The sequence below is a fragment of the Echinops telfairi genome, unplaced genomic scaffold (genome assembly GCF_000313985.2).
Source record: "Echinops telfairi isolate 266 unplaced genomic scaffold, ASM31398v2 ScPeMD7_31;HRSCAF=116, whole genome shotgun sequence".
In the NCBI taxonomy this organism is placed as follows: Eukaryota; Metazoa; Chordata; class Mammalia; order Afrosoricida; family Tenrecidae; genus Echinops; species Echinops telfairi.
Window position 1 is genome coordinate 59,785,435 of NW_022103928.1, and position 19,887 is coordinate 59,805,321.

Below are 19,887 nucleotides of genomic sequence, written 5' to 3' on the forward strand. Positions count from 1 at the left end.
TTCTGACGACTTCTAACTTTCCTGGATTCAGACTTCACACGTTCTTCGCTGTATGTTCTTAGTCTGGGGGCTGCGCTGAAACCTGTTCACTTTGCGTGACCCTGCTGCTGTTGGAAATACCTGGGGCGTAGCTTCCAACATCACAGCAACACACAATCCACCACGCATGACAAGCTGACAGACAAGTGGTGGCATCAGAAGACTGGAGTCTAAATTCAGGCTGCCAACCCTCTGGGAAGGCATTCTCGCTGTGTTGATTCTAGAGGAGGGTCCTTATCTCCTTTCAACATCTGTGCACACAGTGTCCTTTGGCACCTCCTTGTCTGGGGGTATCAATCTTCCCCTGGACCTAGGAGCTTCCCAATATCGGGACCTGGGTCTACAGGATGCCCTCTGCTCCTGCCTCTTCTTGCTGGTTGGTAGCGCAGCCCTCCCTCTCTGTTCACTTTGCTCTTCCTTTATCTCATGAAAGACAGATTTTCAGCCCACACTCCTGGGAAACTAACTCCCTTTACATTGCACCAGGGCTGTGCGAGTATTAAGGAAGTTGCATCTAATCCTTAATCCCTTTATAGAGCATTGACTTATCACATCAGATCACATCTTGGGAGATTGTTATATAACTGCCGAGCCACTGAGAATCATGGGGCAGCCAATTTGGCATGAAATGTGAGAGGACACAATTCAATCCATGATAATAACACCCTGGTGTCGGAATTTGTAGGCCTTTCTTTTATCAGGTCACTCTCTAGGGCATCATTACCCACCCCCAAAGTCACAGGCCAGTGAGATAGCCTCTCCTTTCTAAACTTCATACTCCCATGAATGACTGCAACAGAAATGTACTCTTCTTGTTAGCATCTACTGGAACCCTGAGAGTCTCTGCTCATGCCGTTGCTAAGCAACGCTTCCCTCCACTCTACCATCTCTCAAAGTGCCTGTTATCTAGCTCAATGGCTCACCTTGAGAGGCACTTCTGGCTACGCTGGCTTCTGGGAAGAAAGGAGCTAGGTGCAGCCACAAAGAAGAGGACTGTGCTGAGACCGCATGCAGGCCAGCCCTCCACCGATGCTATACTCCTTCCTCAGTGAGGACTGTAGAGGCCGAGATGGCCTGGCACTACGTCAGGGGGACAGAAACTCACCCTGGTACCTCACCTTGCTTCCTCAGCACTTCCCCTACATCTTTCCCAGGACCCTGAAACCAATCCGCTCTGCTCATTCCTTTAAGAGCCTACCCCTTAGGAATCTGTGTGGCTGACTCAGAAAACTGTCCGCGCTCAACAATAAGGAAAAAACGCATGTGCTCCATTGCTCCAATTTCAGCCAGAAACAGAGGTATATCGGGGGACAATAACAGTAGGGAGGCAAGCACTTCTCACAATAATCAGCCATCTGAGATTAAAAGGGCTGCCTGTGCCCAAGGACAAAGTTCAAAGGGGCTAGAAAGGAAGAAGGAGTGGAAAGAGGGGACACCGGAAGGAAGTGTTACATTGTTGGGATTGCGGTGAATGGGAAGGAAGCAAATATGTATGAATTGTTGGACGGAAAACTGATCTGCTCTGTAAACCTTCATTCATTTCATAATTTAAAGGATGATTTTTTTAAGGAGGTGGGGAGCCCGTGGAAGAAGGACATGTGGAGTCCAGTTGTTCACAGAGGTTACCTCTGAGGACTGGCTGACATTGGGTGGAGGGATCACACCTTTCTGCTTTAAGCAGTCCTGCATTGCCTGTACTGGTAAGCATGTAGGCTTGTGGCAGTTGAATCAATAAAGGAGTGAATGAATAAACACATATGTCTACCTTCCTTTTTGTGAAGCCCAGGGGTCACACAGTCATGGAGGTCCTGATCTGTGTCCAAGCTCAGGAACTGGCCCCTGCAAACCCTCATCTCACCACGGTCCCCTCTCTGTACAGGGAGGCAGTGGGGCCCCAAGCAAGTGGAGTCACCGCATTGGCATTTCGTAGCTCTGGGACAAAGGCTCCAGCCTCTGTGGCGCTCTGTGCGCCATGATCATGAAGCATAGAGAAGGTGGCCCACTCCAAGGACTCAGCACGGTGTCAGGCACATGGCAGGGACTCGGCAAGTGCTCGTCAGCGTGCTTCCTCCTTTAGTTTGAGTCGCGGGTTTGTGCCCAGAAAGCTTCCGACCATTAGCTCTTTCTCCGAACATCCTTGCCCTCCCCACCCTGCCTCACAGCTGCAGGCCACAGACAACTCCAAGCCTCTCCACTTCTCCGCCTCTTGATATTCCCAGTGGCCAAGGCCTCCTGTCACAGAAACTGTCTCAGCAGCTTGTCCATATGGAAATGCCACAACTATAGTGCCTGTGTGCGAGGTGAGTGAGTAGGACCTTCAGGACAGACTTGCCTTTCAAAAAGGAACTCTTTAGGGGACCTTTGGGGACACTAACTGTGAACCAGTGGGGAAAGATTAGAAGAGAGAGTCCTGGGGGCATCAGAATATGGGAGAAGCCCAGTAAGGCTGGTCACAGCAGGAACTCCAGAAACCTTATCCTGAGTCTGGCGTGTTCCAAGAGACTGATGCCCATAGCATTGGTCTGGAGGGAGAACCACTCCCATGACCATGCTGTCTGCATCTTGGGCCTCTGCTAAAAGGAGGCTCCTTCCCCAGCATGGCTGGCCTTTCTCTCTGCCTCTCCTCTGAATTCTGATGAGCAGAATTCTGATTCATCTGCGATCACACCTGCCATAAAGCAGGGGCCACAGCTTTGGGCTGTGTGTTAGTCTGGGTAGACTAGAGAAACAAATTCATAGATGCTCATAGGTGTCTAAGAAAGAGCTTTATATAAAAGAGCAACTGTATATTGAGAAACATCCCAGCCCAGATCAAGTCCATAAGTCCGATATTGGCCCATATATCTGATACCAGTCTATAAATTCCTCTTCAGACTCACACAACACATGCAATGATGCTGACTGCAGGAAGATCATGGGTCAGTGGGTAGAAAGTCTGGTGGATCCAGTGGTGATGGGAGCATCTCAGCGCTGGCATGGGTCTCCACGTGGCTCCTCCATCTCCAGGGCTCAGGCTCCATCAGTGTAGCTCCATGTGGCTTGTCAACAGGAATGTCTCACAGGAAGAGTGTGTGTCCTACCTCCAGGGAGGAAGACAGGTGTTCCCAGAATCCCACACACAGAGGCCTCATTGGCTATGACCTGATTGACAGGCTAGATTCCACCCCTTTGCTTAAGTTGACAGGAGATGACGTAACTGCCACAGGCTGCCATGCAGAGTGGACTGCCCCCATTGTCCTGCAGTCTTGGCTCTGGCACCTGCCAGTTGCAGGACCCTGAGAAAGCTTCTCCCTTCCCTTGGCTACTGCTGCCTGTGTAACAGACACCTTTCTCTCAGGGGTGCTGGGGGACCTGGGAAGGGAAGCGTGAGGAGACATGGCCAGCATAGGCCTGGTGGATAGCAGCTTTCCAAAGAGGCACTTGGGGCATGAGCATCATTCTAACCAAAGCTACTTTCTCAGCCCCTTCCTTCCAAGGACCCCATCATTGAGGCCTCATTTTAGGGCCAGTGACCTCCTCTAGTCACAGTGAGAGCATGTCGATTCTAGAGCTGGACACAGGGGAGGAAAGAAAAACAAAGCAGGAGAGACGAAGGAAGGTCCAATGCCCCAGACTCACCAAACAGCTTGCCTGGAACCAGTAGCAAAAGGACAGGCTGCTACTGCTGGCACAAGGGTCAAGGGCATTACCAGACGGAGGCCAGACACCAAAGCACCTGGAGAAAACTGGGTGGACTTGGATGGACTCTGAACCATCAAGACCCGGTGATTCAAAGCTTTAGAGACATTAGCTAATGGGACACGCTAGTGATTACACGCAGCCCATGAATGGGGTCACCCACTCCTGGCTGACATCATGCTATGGCCATCGGTCAGAAGCCTGGACAGCCATGGACCTTCCCTGTGCTGTGTGAGCCATCGGTCACTAAGTGGACAGCTGCCACAGTCATGAATGTGTAGGGCACAGTTGGTCATTGCATTCTGAGCCACAGTCTTATCTTTTGAAGCAGAGATACATCCATTTGAAAACCAAGAGGCCCAGAAGGAGTTGATAAGCTTAGTTTCAAATAGGTGAGAGGTACTCGAACAAAGAGTCAAGGTTTTGTGAGTAAAGGCATTTTAACTTCCCACTAAAACACACACGTCCGTAGGGTTGTAACACAGTACACACAGGGGAAATGCCATGAGGTCCTACCAGGCGATGTCCATGCCCCAGCTACCAGCCTCAGCATCCCCTCAGAGCTCATCAGCAAGGCAGACTGTCTGACCCTGCTCTAGAATTGTGGGACAAGAATCTGCCTTCAGCAGAATCCCCCAATGACCTGTCGTGCCCACGGATGTTTATACGCCTACACCACTGCCCATCCCAGCACTATTCACGATGGCCAAAGAGTGGAAACCACGTAAATGTCCATCACCCGATAAGTGGGTAAACAAAATGTGCTACGTAATACAATGGAGAGCTTCTGCCCGTCGGAGAAATGAAGTCTGGATAGATGTTTATAGAATGGATGGAGCTAAAAAAAAAAGAATGGATGGAGCTAGCAGACAGGATGCTGAGTAAAATAAGTCACCCACAAAAAGACTGAAATATTGCATGACCTCACTTACGTAAAAAGACAGAAATACAAAAACCAATGTTTACACATGGCTATCCTGGATGGGAAAGAGGAAGTTATTATTTATGGATGCCTGAGCTTCGGTTTATGGTGATGGTAAAATTGCATGGATTAAGGATAGGTTTGCACAGTCTAACATTGTAATGGCTGTCAATAAGTTGGACACCTGTAAACAGTTGAGTTGGTAAAAGCGGTGTGATAAATATATTTATGATGACAACAACAACAATGAAGAGCAGTTGTTACCGCTGCTTATGTGCAACCCAACACTCATGGAATTTGCTTCCTGGGCTTGTACATTAGGGTCCTGGGTTTATGGGACCTCCCACGTACGTGAACATGTTTGGTGTTTGCAAGTAGCCACTCACAGCACCAAGCTTGGTCTCTGTTTGCCTGGAGAGGCAGAGGAAGGAGAATGAGGAAGAAGAAGAGAGGACCAGAGAATGGTGGCTAATTGCTTCCCAAACAACTTTGCCCCGAGGCCAGAAGAACCGGAGGACGTCTCACTACCATTCCTGAACCTTTTGAACCAAGATTCCCAACAAGAATCCTGTTCCAAAGGGGAGGGTGCCGAAGAGATGCTTAGATTCTCATGGGCTCCAGACTTCTTTGAGTCGTGGAGGCTGAATGAACATCCAAAACGGTTACCCCGACATAATCTTTCATCCTTAACCCCAAAATGGCCCTTCTTTAAACCAAATAGTAACTTACCCTAATAATTTAAAGAATGTGCCTTGAGCATGATGCTCTTTTAAGAACTGTCTGTACAGAATCAAGTTGGCAACAGCACCTTGGTAGAAAGTGCAGGGGGAGTGAGTTCACGTGAGCGCACCAGGAAGGACCAGTTTGGAACGAGAGGGAGCCAGCGTGGCCCAAAGGACAGAGTGTAACAGATGCCACTGACTTTGCAGGTCAGGACTGTCACAGTGGGGACTGCTCGGCTATGTTCTCATCCATGGAAAATCATAAACGGAAATTTTAATAAGCACTGTCCTAATATCTAATCGGTTAGTGATTATTGAGTTTCACAGTTGCTTCCAATGAACACTCATTCATCAAACCTTTACTAAAGGACTGCCACATGCCAACCTGGCAAGTCCCCAGAGTGCACACCAAGAGAGACACAGGCTTGCCTTCACAGAGCTACGTTCTGCTCAGGGAGAGAAATGCAAAATAAACCCAGTAAGGAAGAGAGTCCCATCCTGTGGTCAGGGCTGCACGTGAAATAGACAGGAAGCGGTTTCCAAGTCAACCTCAGCTAGGGTGGCTAGAGAAAGCCTCGCGGAAGAGATGGCACCTGAGTTGGCACTGAGAAAGGATGCAGCTATGCCAAGAGTGACAGAAAAGATGGCGGCCACAACAAGGGCAAAGGCCGTGGGGCAGGCCCAAGGCGCAAAGAGGAGTCCTCTGTGGCCTGTGCATGGTGTCCAAGGGGGAAGGTGGTAGACAAGGGATGGATTTTGCCCTAATTGCAACTCATAAGGAATAATCAGGGGAGTGGTATTAGTATAATAAGGGGAATAAAGGATTTCTTTTATTAATTTTTTTGGTGTTTACCGCAGCAACGATTGGATTGCTCATGATTGCATGGGTCAAGGATGCAGGCAGGTCTCATCTCTGTTTTTTGTGGTCCCAGTCGGAGGTTGCCATCTGGTGCCCGGATGCCCCTACTCATGGTCGTTCTCCCTGCAGTAGTTTCCCTCGAGCGTCTTTACCAGGCATCCAGCTTCCAGGAGCCAGCTGACATTTCCAACAGGGCTCTCTGGACTCTGAGTGGAGAAAGGACCCCCAAGGGAGGCAAGGTCGGGGGCCCTGAGGAGTCTTCCAGGAAGGTGCAATGTTGGCAAGAGATGGTGGTTTGGGCTGAGGTGTGGTGGGAAGGGAGGGGTGTGTGTGTGTGTGACAGAAACGGACAGATTGGAGACATGTGACACATTAGATATTGAACCAACGTCACTTGCTGGTGGATGGGCTGCATGAAGTGGGGAGAGCAAGGGAAGAATCGGGGATCATTTCTGGCTTGACACCCACACTCAAAACCACTTACTCAGGTAAGGAAGAGCAGGCTTGACTTACCGTATATCCTCGAGTGTAAGCTCACCCAAATATCAGCTGAGACACCCAATTTTACCACAAAAACTGCATTAAAAATGTGTTAAAAACCTGGTTTATACATGAGTATATACGGTAAGTACTCCAGGGTGTGGCATCAGGTGTTCTCCGCTTGACATCTTCATTTCAAGAGCCCGACACTCCTGTGCTCCAGCGGTGGGCCTCTAATGCAAGGTCAGTGGTTTGAACCCATGAGCCAGAGTGTTTGATTGGCTCGAACCATTGACAATGTGGCAGCACAACCTTTAACTCCGTGACGTATACGGTGAGTTAACTGCTGGCCAGTGGTTAGGGTGGATGGTCCTATGTCTAGGAGGTCCAAGGTGAGAGTCACAGGTATAAGATAATACGAAAAACGCTGAATGGGTAGAGAATTTAAATGTACCAGCTTATCGATGTTCTCCTTTTCCGGTCACAGGAGAAATGATAACAAATGGGATCCTTGTCTGATGACTTGATCACACCTACCCCTCATTCGCTCTTCTTAAGGACTTTGGGGAAGAACAATCCCAGAAGACGTGCCTGAGGCCACGCCGGAGGCACAAGATGGGCCGCGGCTGGACTCGGGTCGGAGGGGTCTCCCTGAACTGCTCCCACTGGACCCTTTAGTGGATCTACATCACGACTTAGTTTCCCGTCCCCTCCTTCCCTGGAGTTGGCACCAGGTCCGACCTCCCTCGGGCTACGTGCCCACCGAGCCCCACCCGTCCTTCCCACCCTGGTTGGCTTGAGGTGGCATCATCTTTCTCCTTCAGTCTGTTGTTAATCGCTGTGCAGAAAGCTTAGGAGCGCGGTTAAGTGATCTGGTTTTACAGTCAACCTTGGGTTCAGGTTCTGGATTTGCTTAGGCCCTTTGTTACTTATCCTCTTGGCTCTCCATGTGCTCATCTGTAAAACAGTGCCTGGACTCGTTGTAGGAGTAGAGTAGTAGGAATGCTTACTTCCTAGAAATGTTATGAAGTGCTCCACATCAACAGTCTTCCCTGGGCTTAGGTCGTATCTAGTCCACGGCACTATCATTAACACTAGACGATGGTGTTAGCAGGGAGTCTATGCTGGCTCACAGCGACCCTATATGCAACAGCACACATCGGTGCCTGGTCCTGTGCCATCCGCACATTGTCTTTATGTTTGAGCAGGTTTTGAAGCCACTGTGTCACTCCATTTCCTTGAGGGACTTCCCCTGGGTGCTGACATTCTACTTTACCAAACAGGATGTCTTTTTCCAGGGACTCTTCGGTCTCTCCTGATACCATGTCCAAAGTGCATGAGATGTAGTCTCACTGTGGTTGTCAGACTCCATGTCACCTCGACGGCACCTATGTGGAGGTAGGGGTGGAGTTGAAGCTCTCAATCAGGGAGTAGCCAAGGTCCTAAGGTATGGGCTTTGAAGACTAAGGGCGGGTGTGTGACCTTTCTTTAAGAGAGACAGAGCTTTTCTCTCTCTGGTCCTTCATCCTTGCTGCTTGCAGGGATCCTGCGTCTCCCTTGGGGGGGGGGGTGAGCAGTCCCCTGTGGGCTGCTGACCCAGGAGTCCACCTGGGAGCTATGTGCAGCCTGGCATGTTCTCACTGACCTTGGACCCACCTGACTCTGCGCCCGTTGACTTGTGATCTCCCTGCTTCCCGCTTCATCTTTTGGTGACATCAACCTGCAGCTGCGTGACTCTGAAGAGGCTGTGGCTGGCATCGGACCCATGGGCTTGCGCTGGACTGGGCGGGGATGCCTTCTTGATATGACATTAGTGCTTGCTATAAAGTTCTTTTGGGGGCTTAGTTTCTCTAGACAACCCAGCCTCCCACCCTTATCAGCCTTACTTCTAGAGGGCATTCCGACTGTTCTCCTCCGGGGACAGAGCTATGTGTTCGTTTGGAAGTACATGACATTTTTCACATCCTTCCCCAGTACTGTCATTCACTTTTTCTTTGATCTTCCTTGTCCGATAGCAAACATCCATATGCATATGAAACAACTGGAAAAACCATGGCGTGGATCAGGTGCGCCTTAGTCCTCAAAGGAATAGTCTTGCTTTTCAACCCTTTAAAGAGGTCTTGTGCAGCAGACTGACCCAATGCGCGACACATCTCTTGATGCCATGACTGCGGCTCCCATGAACATGCTTGTGAACGCAAGCAAGATGAACTCCTTGGCAACTTCGATCTTCCCTCTGCTTATCCTGATATCACCTGTTGGTCCAGTGGTGGGGATTTGGGGTTTCTTTCCACTGAGTTGAAACCCATACCGAAGAGGGCAAGCGTTGATCTTGGTCAGTAAGAGCATCAAGTCCTCCTTGCTTTCAGCAGGCAGGGTTGTGGCATCTGCATATCGCAGGTTGTTAAGAAGCCTTCCTCCCATCTGGATGCCGCATTCTTCTTCATAGAAGCCAGCTCCTCTGATGGCTTGCTCAGCACACAGATTGAACCAGATGGGAAGATGCAACCCTCACACACACCTCTCCTGATTTCTAGCTTGTGCTGCTTGAATAGCTTCTTCTCGGTTATTCAACCCTCACCCACACCTAGACACCTTCTGAATGAGCACAACTAAGTGGTCTGGAAGGCTCATTATTCTCAAGGCTCTCCACGGTTTGTTATGATCCACACAGTCAAGCGGATTTTCATAAGCAATCAAACAGCACTGGATAATAGAGAATATCCATTCACAATATTTTCTACTGAGATTCAATATTTGCTAGCCCACGCAAAAATATCAAACACAACCATATTTTCTATGTACGTACATGGGAGATAGATTTATTTTTAAATGCATATGTGCTTAGTCACTGGCCATCCAGAAGAACAAATAAAACTGTGTAGGAAGAAGTGCAGCCAGAGCACTCCTTGGAGCAAAGATAGGTGGCAAACCGTGGCCTCGCATCCTTAGGATATGCTATCAGGCAGTGCCCGTCCCCAGAGGCGAACATCAGGGATCGTAGAGGGTCAATGAGTAAGAGGAAGACTATCAGCAAGATGGATTGCACCGTGGCTACAGCAATGGGTTTCAAATATAGGAATGATTGGAAAGACGGCACAAGATCTGGCAATATTGTATTCTGTTGCACTGAGCCAGAACCAACATGACGCCACCGGACGACCACTGTTATGGTTCAGAATCCTGAGGTGGCTTGTTTGAAAACACGAGATGCATGCTGAGTTTTATTCATTGATGGTGTAACTCAGGACTCTTACACACGGACACACACACGCACATATGATTCTGTCCAAAGAACATCCCAACAGCAAAATAAAGGTGATGATGCATTTGTAAAACCACAGCAGTTACGAAACACGGCCGGCATATCGTGAAGGAAAGGAAAGCAAAAATAACTAAATGCGAGAAGGGTTAGGCCCCTTGACCCTTCGTTCAGAAAGGAAAGACACAAGCCCCAACAGGACTGGAGTCGGGGAGCAGGGAGAAGGTTCACCTTCTAAGAATTAAACAAATGCAGCAGGAACCGTGCCATCTGATCCCCATTAGTTAGCACTGTTCCTGAAGAGAGGCAGTATTACCCACTCTGCATGTAAAGGTCAGACAGTTTGTAAGGAAATGGGTGTCATATGGGACTAAAACTAAAAAGGAAAAAAAGAAAAAACTCACTGAGTCCATTCTGACTCAAAAGGACCCCACAGGACCGAGTAGAACGGCCCCTGTGGGCTTACGAGACTCTAACTCCTAACCAAAGTAGAAAACCTCAACTTCTCCTGCAGAGTTGCTGGTGGTTTCAAACTGCTGACCTTGTGGTTAGCAGCCCCACGGGAACCACCACACCACTAGGGCTCCATCGCATGGGATAATCGCAGGGAAGGCCATTTTAGACCCTGCTTTAATAACCTTACAAATATGAATGCCCCCACCTCAGGATTCCTATTTCTGGGTACTTATTGTAAGGGAGTAGATTATTAAATAAAAGAGTGAGCAAATGTATTTATTGCATATCATTTTAATGGCATAGGAATAGAAACAGCCTGAGATGTTCGAAGTAGGGAAATAGTTAAATTCCCTCTGTCATATAAGCTGACATAACAGTGTGCAGCCACAGAAATGATCATGAAGCTGGAATAATGACACCCAAGAAAAAACAAAGGCTTATGGTATGTTCAATGGGGGGGGGGGGCAGGGAAATCCAGTTTCAATCTAGGATTTTTCACTGAATACATCTGTCCATAAAAGTACCTGGGGACAAGAGTTTTTTAAAACAACAAAAAACCTTACTCACTGCCTTCCAGTCAATTCCAAGGCATGGAAACCTTCTAGGGCAGAGTAGAGCTGTCCCTGTGGTTTTCCAACAGTGTAACTCCTTGCTGGAGTAGAAAGCACCATCTTTCTCCCAGAAGCAATTTTTTTCCCATTGCTGACCTTGCAGTTAGCAGTTAGCAGCCCCAATTTGTAGCTACTCCACCACCAGGCCTCTTAAGAATGGTAAAGGACACATTAAACTGGAAATAGTTGATTTGGAAGCAAGAATATGGCTCCTTTTACATTTCTTTTAGTGATGTAATCGGGTTTGTGCATCAAGTGATTCTAAATGTAGACAACCTTTCAGTAAGTTTGATTTGAATCATACACTGATTTAAGCAAATTTCCATTAAGGACTCTATGTCCAGTTTGCCTTACTCAAATTCAAACCTCAAACGTACTGCCCTCTGGTCAATTCTAACTCATAGCCGCCCGACAGGACAGGGCAAAACTGTCCCTTGGGTTGCTGAAGCTGTAAATCTTTATGAGAGTGGAAGCTGGTGGGCTCAAACTGCTCACCTTGAAGTCTGCAGCCCAATGTTCAACCTGCGATACCACCAGGGTGGCTTCTGTCTTGTGAGGATGCACCGGTTTTTGGGGTCTCTAGGTCAGCTTCTCCCTTGGGTCTCTCCCCTCCTCCCTGGAGCAGTCCAGGAAAGCTCTGCTTTGGAAAAAAAACACATGTTTGTGGTTCCTTATGAGTTCCTGCCCACTCAGAGGTGGCTGGGGACCTTGTAATACCTGTTATGTTGTCTGTAAAGGTAGAATTCCGGCACCTTGGGATGCAGTGGTGGTGCACCAAAAGCCTGTTCTGTGAGGATTGACCTCGGACCTCGGTCAGAGCAGGGGCTTTGCAGGAGGTGGGGGTGAGGTCACTGATGGGTAAGTGGGGAGGCTGGACATGCTTCTGGGCACTAGGAGGATGTGAGGAGCACAGGAGAATCCCATCTTTGTCGCCACCACCACTGCCAGTATGCACTTGTGTTGGAGGACTGCCTTCCTGATCAAAAGCTGCTTGCAAAAGTTCAAGGTGGCTACACCGTGTCAGGGCAGTGGCCAATTCACCACTGTCTCCTCCCTGCTGCTTTTGTTCCATTTCCTGTCCTAGTCAATCTTCAATCTCCTTCTCTAGTCTTCCCTCTGATGCTCCAGGGTCCAGGATAATCATCCAGATCAACTTCATTTGGCTCCTGTGTCTTTGTGGTAGAGTGTGTCTATGCAGGACATCTGCTTCTTCCATGAACAGAAGTACCCCTGTGTACCAAAAATGTTGGTATGTTGCATTTTCATTCTCATTTGATTTAAGGAAATGTTTTTATTTCTTCCATGACTCAGTAGTTTTTAAGGAGCATTTTATTCTGCTTCTATATATTTGAGTTATCCCCCTACATCTTCTTCTTACTCACTTTTCGTTTTATAGCACTGTGATCTGAAAAGATGCTTTTTATTACTTTCATGTTTTTAAATACTGAAGCTTGCTTTGTGACCTAATATGTGATCCATTGTGGAGAATGACCATGTGTACTGGAGAGGAATATACATTGTATTGGTTGAGGTTGGGCGGAGTGTTCCGTATACATATGTGAGATCTAGTTGGTTGACTGTGGCATTAAGAGCTATACCTTTGTTGTCTCTTTCGAGTTCTGCTAGTTACTGAAAAGGTGGGTTACAGTCTCCTACTATTATTTTGGAAGGGTCTATTCTTATTTCAGGTCTGTTAAAATTTGATTTATGTGTTTGGGGCACCTTCATTAGGTGTGTAGATAATTATTATGATTATGTCCTTTTGTGGGACTGACTTTTAATCACTTTCTAAACTTCTTGTTTCTCTTGCTGCTTTTTACCTTAACATAAATTTTATCAAAAATCAATATTGCTACTTCTGTTCCTTTTTGGTTACCATTTGCTTGGTATATGTTTTTCTATATAATGAAAAGAAGGGGGAGGTGCAAAGAATACCAATTAAAAAATGAAATGGTGATGTCAAAGCAGGAACAGCAGAAATATAGAGGATGGTAACAATATGCTACGAAGAACTCCTGTACTCTATAAATGCCCTTTGCCTCCTAGCTCTTTCCTCTATTTCCTTTTACTTTCCTCGTGTCCCACTATCATTCTCAGCCTTCATTTGGGTATCAGTAATTCCTCTTGGTTACATTACTCTTGGTTATGCACCACCAGGCCTCCTATAACCTCCTCACCACCTATTTGGATCACTTGTAAATATATTTATATATGAAGATGGGGAAATAGATTTATGTGCATCTATTTATAGGTTTAGTATTAAGGTAGCAGATGGACATTGGGCCTCCACTCAAGTACTCCCTCAATGCAAGAATACTTTGTTCTTCTAAACTGGCATTCCATGCTCACCTTCCAGACACGATCACTGAAGACAAATGGGTGCATAAGCAAATGTGGTGAAGAAAGCTGATGGTGGCCGGCTATCAAAAGATATAGCATCTAGGGTCTTAAAGACTTGAAGGTAAACAAGCGGCCATCTAGTTCAGAAGCAACAAAGCCCACATGGAAGAAGCACACCAGCCTGTGTGATCACTAGGTGTCTAAGGGATGAGGCATCAGGCATCAAAGAACAAAAAATCATATCATTATGAATGAGGGGAAGTGCAGAGTGGAGACCCAAAGCCGATCTGTAGGTACCTGGACATCCCCTTATGGAAGGGTGGCGGGGAGAAGATGAGCCAGTCAGGGTGCAGTGTAGCAACAACAAAACATACAATTTTCCTCTAGTTCCTAAATGCACCCTCCCCATCCACTACCATGATCCCAATTCTACCTTACAAATCTGTACCAGAGGATATGCACTGGTACAGATAAGAACTGGAAACACAAGGAATCCAGAACAGATGGTCCCTTCAGGACCAGTGGTGAGAGTGGTAATACGGGGAGGGTGGAGGGAGGATGGGGTAGAGAGGGGGAACCGATTATAAGGATTATAACCTCCTCCCTGGGGAACAGACAACAGAAAAGTGGGTGAAGGGAGACGTCGGACAGTGTAAGATATGATAAAATAATAATTTTAAATTATCAAGAGTTCATGAGGGAAGGGGAAGCGGGGAGCGAGGGGGAAAAATGAGGAGCTGATGCCAGGGGCTTATGTGGAGAGCAAATGTTTTGAGAATGATGAGGGTAATGAACGCACAAATGTGCTTTATACAACTGATGTATGTATGGATTTTGATAAGAGTTGTATGAGCCCCTAATAAAATTATTTTAAAAATAAATAAATGAGAACACACAAGACAAAAAAACAAGTAAATTCCTGTGCTCCTAGAACAGACAGTTTTAGAAACACACTACCTACCTAAATTTGCATGAACTAAAGTAGAAATTCTCAACAGACCCATAAAAAAAAAGAAATCCATCAGTTAGTTTAAATATTCCCAACAAAGCTAAGTCCAGGCCGAGACAGCTTCACTGGAGAATCCTACCAAACATTCAGAAAAGAGACAAGACCAATTATACTCAAACTCTTCCAGAGCACAGTGAAGATTGGAAAACTCCCAAATTCGTTTCCTGAAGCTGGCGTAACCTAGATGCCAATACCAGACGAAGACACCACTAAGAGATCGATGACAGGCCAATGTCCCTCGTGAACGTATGCACCGACTTCTCAAAATAGTACATCCTGACCAAGTGAGGTTCAGACCAAATCTATAAGGATAGTCCATTAGAAAAACAATCAACAAAATCCACCACCTACGTAAAGCAAAGGAGCCCTGATGGCATAGTGGTTAGACATCAGGCTGCATGGTCAGCAGTTTGAACCCACCACTGCTCCTTGGGACAAAGACAGGGCTTTCTCTTTCTGTAAACGGCTAGTCTCGGACACTCACAGGGGCAGTTCTACCCTGTTCATAGAGTCACTGTGAGTCAGCATCGCCTCAAGGGCATTGAGTTTGCCTTGGTAAATAAAACAAAGGAAAATAATCACATGATCACATCCATAGCTGCAGAAACGGTATTTGACAAAACCCATACCCATTGTTGATAAAAAAAAATTTTTTTTTTAAACTCAACAAGCAAGGAGTACAATGAAAATCCCTCACCATAAGTCAGGTGACCATGCAGAACAGTGTTCCTCTCACTGGAGAGAAACTGAGCGCGTTCTCCTGGTGGGAAGCAGAAAAGAATGTCCTTCGGTGTCACCCCTATTCAATACTGCGCTGTAAGGCTAACAAAGGGGGAGAGAAGGCATACTCATTGCCAACAACGAAATAAAACTCGATTTTCAGATGATATAATCATCTATGTAGAAAATCCCAAAGGCTCAACTAAAAAATTATTGGAACTGAACAAAAGATTCAGCTAAGTGGCCAGATATAAGATCAATATATAGAAACCAGTCAGATTACTTTAAGCTAACAAAGAGGAATCTGACCCCCCAAATCAGGAGAACAATATCATTTATAATAGCCATCCAACAGATGACTTACTTGGGAATAAATATGAGAGACACAAAAGACCTTTGTAAAGAAAACTAGGACACACTGCTTCAAAAATCAAGGGAGAGGGGAGAGGGGAGTGGAGAGGGAGGGGGGAAATGAGCAGCCGATATTAAGGGCTCAAGTAGAAGGCAAATGTTTTGAGAATGATGATGGCAACGAATGTACAGATGTGCTTGACACAATGGATGGATGGATGGATTGTGATAAGAATTGTACAAGCCCCCAATAAAATGATTTTTTTTTTAAATCAAGAGAGATTGGTGGGATCCAAGGTTTTCATCCCTAATCACCATGCAGATCTGGAGCTGAACTCACTCCCTTGTTAAAATAACCCACCACTCAAGATTTAAATGCAGTATTCACCCAAGGACAACGTTCAGTTGGTTAGGAAAGGAGGAGGGATGGAAAGAGAGCACTCAGAGAGGAAGTGTGATGAGGGTGGGGCAGGAAGGGCTTGCAAAAGACGGGACAGAATATGTATGAATTGTTGAATGTGAAATTGCTGTTCTGTTCTGTAAACCCTTACCTAATTCACAATAGATATTTTAAAAAGAAAAGAAAACCAAGAGAGGCAATTCACAAAGGGAAGAATAGATTGTGCTCGTGGCCAGAAAGACTTCACATTTTGAAAATATCAGTAGTACCCAAGGCAATCTACAGCAGATATAAGGCAATTCCAATTGCGATGCCAACATCTTTTGTTGAAGGAATGGAAATGTCGTCAAAGCCACCTGATACAGGTACAGCAACTAGAGCGCAGACCAACGAACCAGAACTGAGAACCCAGAAGTAACTACCTCCACCTATGAACGCTGATATCTGACAAAGGACCAAACATCTTAAGTGAGGAAGAAATAGTTGCTGGCAAAAGTGGATGGTATCCACTTGCAGAAAAATGAAGCCAGGCCCACACCTCACACCATCGACAAATACGAACTTCAGATGAATCAAAGGCCTGAAAGTAGAACCGAGAAACAGGGAGATCTTCACATTATAAAAGTAGAGGCAAGCCAAGGAAGCCTGATGTGTAGCATAAACGCACGAGCAAGCTTCATGGAAGGCACACAAGCAGCAGAGTACAAACTAGATGACTGGGGCCGCCTAACAATGAGCCAGTGTGTGCATCAAGAGAGTTCACCAAAAGAATAAAAAGAGAGCCCACGTCTTCAAGAAATATCAGAGGCGAGACTCATTGATAGAATTTATAGAAAATGTCAACAGCCCAATAACAAAAAGCCAAGCAATTCAATTTTAAAATGTGCAGCAGACATGAACGGACCCTTCACTAAACAACACATTCACGCAGCTCACAATCATGAGCCATTCGAGGTGCAGATCAAAATAATGAGATAGCATCTCATAGCAACATGAATAGCAAAGTTATAAAAATGTTTATTTTAAAATAGAAAACAACACATGCTGATGAAGGTATGACAAGACCAGAGCCCTGTAAGACACAGTAGAACCACCCCTGTGGGTTTCCAAAGCCGCAAGTCTTTACAGAGGCAGAAAGCTTCATGTTTCTCCCACAGTGCAGCTGGTGGGTTCGAACCACTGACCTGTGGTTCGTAACCCAAGTGGTAGCCCACTATGCCACCAAGAATTTGCTCTTATCACAGCAGAAACTTAATGAACCAGAAATCGATCGGTACTGGAAAAGACTTTGTTTTCTAGATCCTCTGAATATTGCTACTTGACAAAAAATAGCTTTATGTATAATTAAAGGAGAAGGAGAAGGATATTTTTTCCATTTATCTTGAGAAAGATCATTTTTTACAAAGTTTCTGAGGAATGTGTCTGGGAAATTTCAGAAATTGCCTGATTTTACTTCGAAATCATCCTTACTTTCTTCCCTTGATGAGCCTGTCTTCATGCGGCCTAGCCGGGACCATAACTGCTTTTAGGTTCACAGAGAGGCAAGCACGAAGGGTTTTCCTGAGGAAGCTGGGAGCTGGACGGCTAACGGCAAGAAGGAAGGGGGTCAGTAATAAGAATCATACTAGACCGTGCCATTTCTTTGCGGTGTGACAGTAGGGCCGCCAGCACATTCGCTTCCTGAACTTAAAGGCCCTCTGTGGACATAAGATGTGAGAATGAGGTAACGTCTACACACAGACCTGCACAAAGCGAAGAAAACCACTTCCGCCCAAATCTCCAGCGAGTATGGGCTACCAACTAGGAGGCTGACACCTTCTACTATTTCCTCAATGACTAACCGCTAGACAAATCGACTCTTACTTTGGTCGCCCAGGCAGTGGGTTTCTGGTTTTGCTTTTTTCTCTCCCAGCTGCTTAGCTGGGAGAATGAAGAGCCTTGTCACCAACCCTTTTCTCTGCAAGAAGCGGATGTGGCCCTTTACGAAGCACAGTGACCACCTGTCAGGAGTGAAGGGCTGTCAAGGGTCAAGAGACGGAAATGACATCATACGAGTGACGATGAGGGCATCTGTCTTCTATGGATGGGACCAAGGCGGCTACTTCTCCCCTGGACGGAGACAGATGGGCTTCCGGAAGACGGAGTGCCCTTTGTGTCATGGGCCAGGCGCCTCCAAGGTTCTCAGAAATCACCTGGAGTGCTCCATTTCAGGGTAGTTTGTCTTCCAGTTTGTCAAGGACTGACTCACAGACAAGGTCCCAGGAAAAAGGAAAAAAAGACCAAGCTGGAATGATAAATGTCAGATGGTGTGTGGGGAGGCAGACAACCTGCTGTGCCCACGGAGCCTCTGTGAATGCTGTCGCCAGTCCTGGGTGAAGGATCCTGCTTCATTCTCAGACCACGCCCGCTCTTCTCAGGGCTAGAACTACCATGCCCCTGGTGTCCCTTAGGAAGTGATAGCTTTTATGCTTTTTCTTCTATTACCAGGTTCTAGCCTTGCTTTGCCTTAGTTCTGTGACACTGTGTGAGTGACTAAAACCATTGAGCCTCAGTTCTCTCATTTACAAAGAAACTGGGATACGAATATCAAACAACACACACTGTTGAGCTCTGGGTTGAGTAGATATGTATATGACTAAGTACTTAGCATTCTCAGGTGGTGAAAATACAAGGACTGTCACTGCAGCTTGGATAGTGTGCCTTTGGCACCATGAATGCCGAGGGCACATCTAAGAGGTCTGGATACCACCATTTGTGACACATAGTGTATGTCCTGTCCCCTTAGCACAGTGGTTCTCAACCTTCCTCATGCCGTGGCCCTTTAATACAGTTCCTCATGTGGTGGTGCCCCCGCAACCATAACATTATTTCGTTGCTACTTCATCACTGTCATTTTGCTACTGTTATGAATCGGGCGACCCCTGTGAAAGGGTCGTTCGACCCCAAAGGGGTTGCGACTCACAGGTTCAGAACCGCTGACTTAGTACATGGTCTAGCCAAAGTTTAAACTCAAGAAACATCCACTGAATTTTGTTGACTTGTCCAAAGACACAAAGCTACAACAGAGAAAAACAATTCAGACTGGAATCCCATTTGGTCTGAGTTTGAGAGAGGCGGTGTAGTGAATACGAATAATCCAGACCTTGATTTAAACCTAGCTCTCTCCCAAAGTTGTGAGACCTCAGGCAAGTTATTGAACTTCTCATTAGCAGAGCACAGAATGGATAATAACATCCATAGCTCATATGCTTTTACAAGAATTAAGCAAGACGAAGGGTATCATAGCTTTCTCTGCTATGGAGACCAAATATAACAATGATTCGGAGGCAAAACAAGTAAAAAAATCTGGGAATTGTATTGATATGCCAAAACCACTAGAAAATTCATAGCTTGGAGTCATATCCACTTGCTGTGGGAGTATCTTAGCTTCCAATCCACACATCCTCTTCCAGGACAGTCATACCTGAGCTGTTCCACAGGTCTTCCCAGCCATAGTGACCTTCCCCAGGGCGGGAAACACCAGGGTGGCATAAGTACTAGCCCAGGACTCAGGGGATGTGAAGTCAGGACACTCCACCATTTGGACAAGTCATTAGCCCCCTGGGCTTCAATTTCCTCCCTCTGTGAAATGATGATCATAATGTGTTCTGCACAGGGACAGCAGCAGGCAGGGGCAGGATAGTAATTTAGCAACATATACAGCCCTTCAAAAACTGGAGGTGATTTGCATGTGCCAACATGAATCACACTTTGGGCAAGGTACAATATTGGCTGCAGGTTCTCAGGGGTTTTGACAAATTAAAAATCTAACTTTGGGATGAAGCAAAAACCAAACCAAACCAAAAAACCAACTCAGTTTTTAAAAATACTATGACTGGAGGGTGATGATTGCTGGAGACAAATGGGAGCACAAGCAAATGTAGTGAAGAAAGCTGATGGTGTCTGTCTATTAAAAGATATAGCATCTGGGGTCTCAAAAGCTTGTCGTTAAACAAGTGGCTGTCTAGCAGAGATGAAACAAAGACCACACAGAAGAAG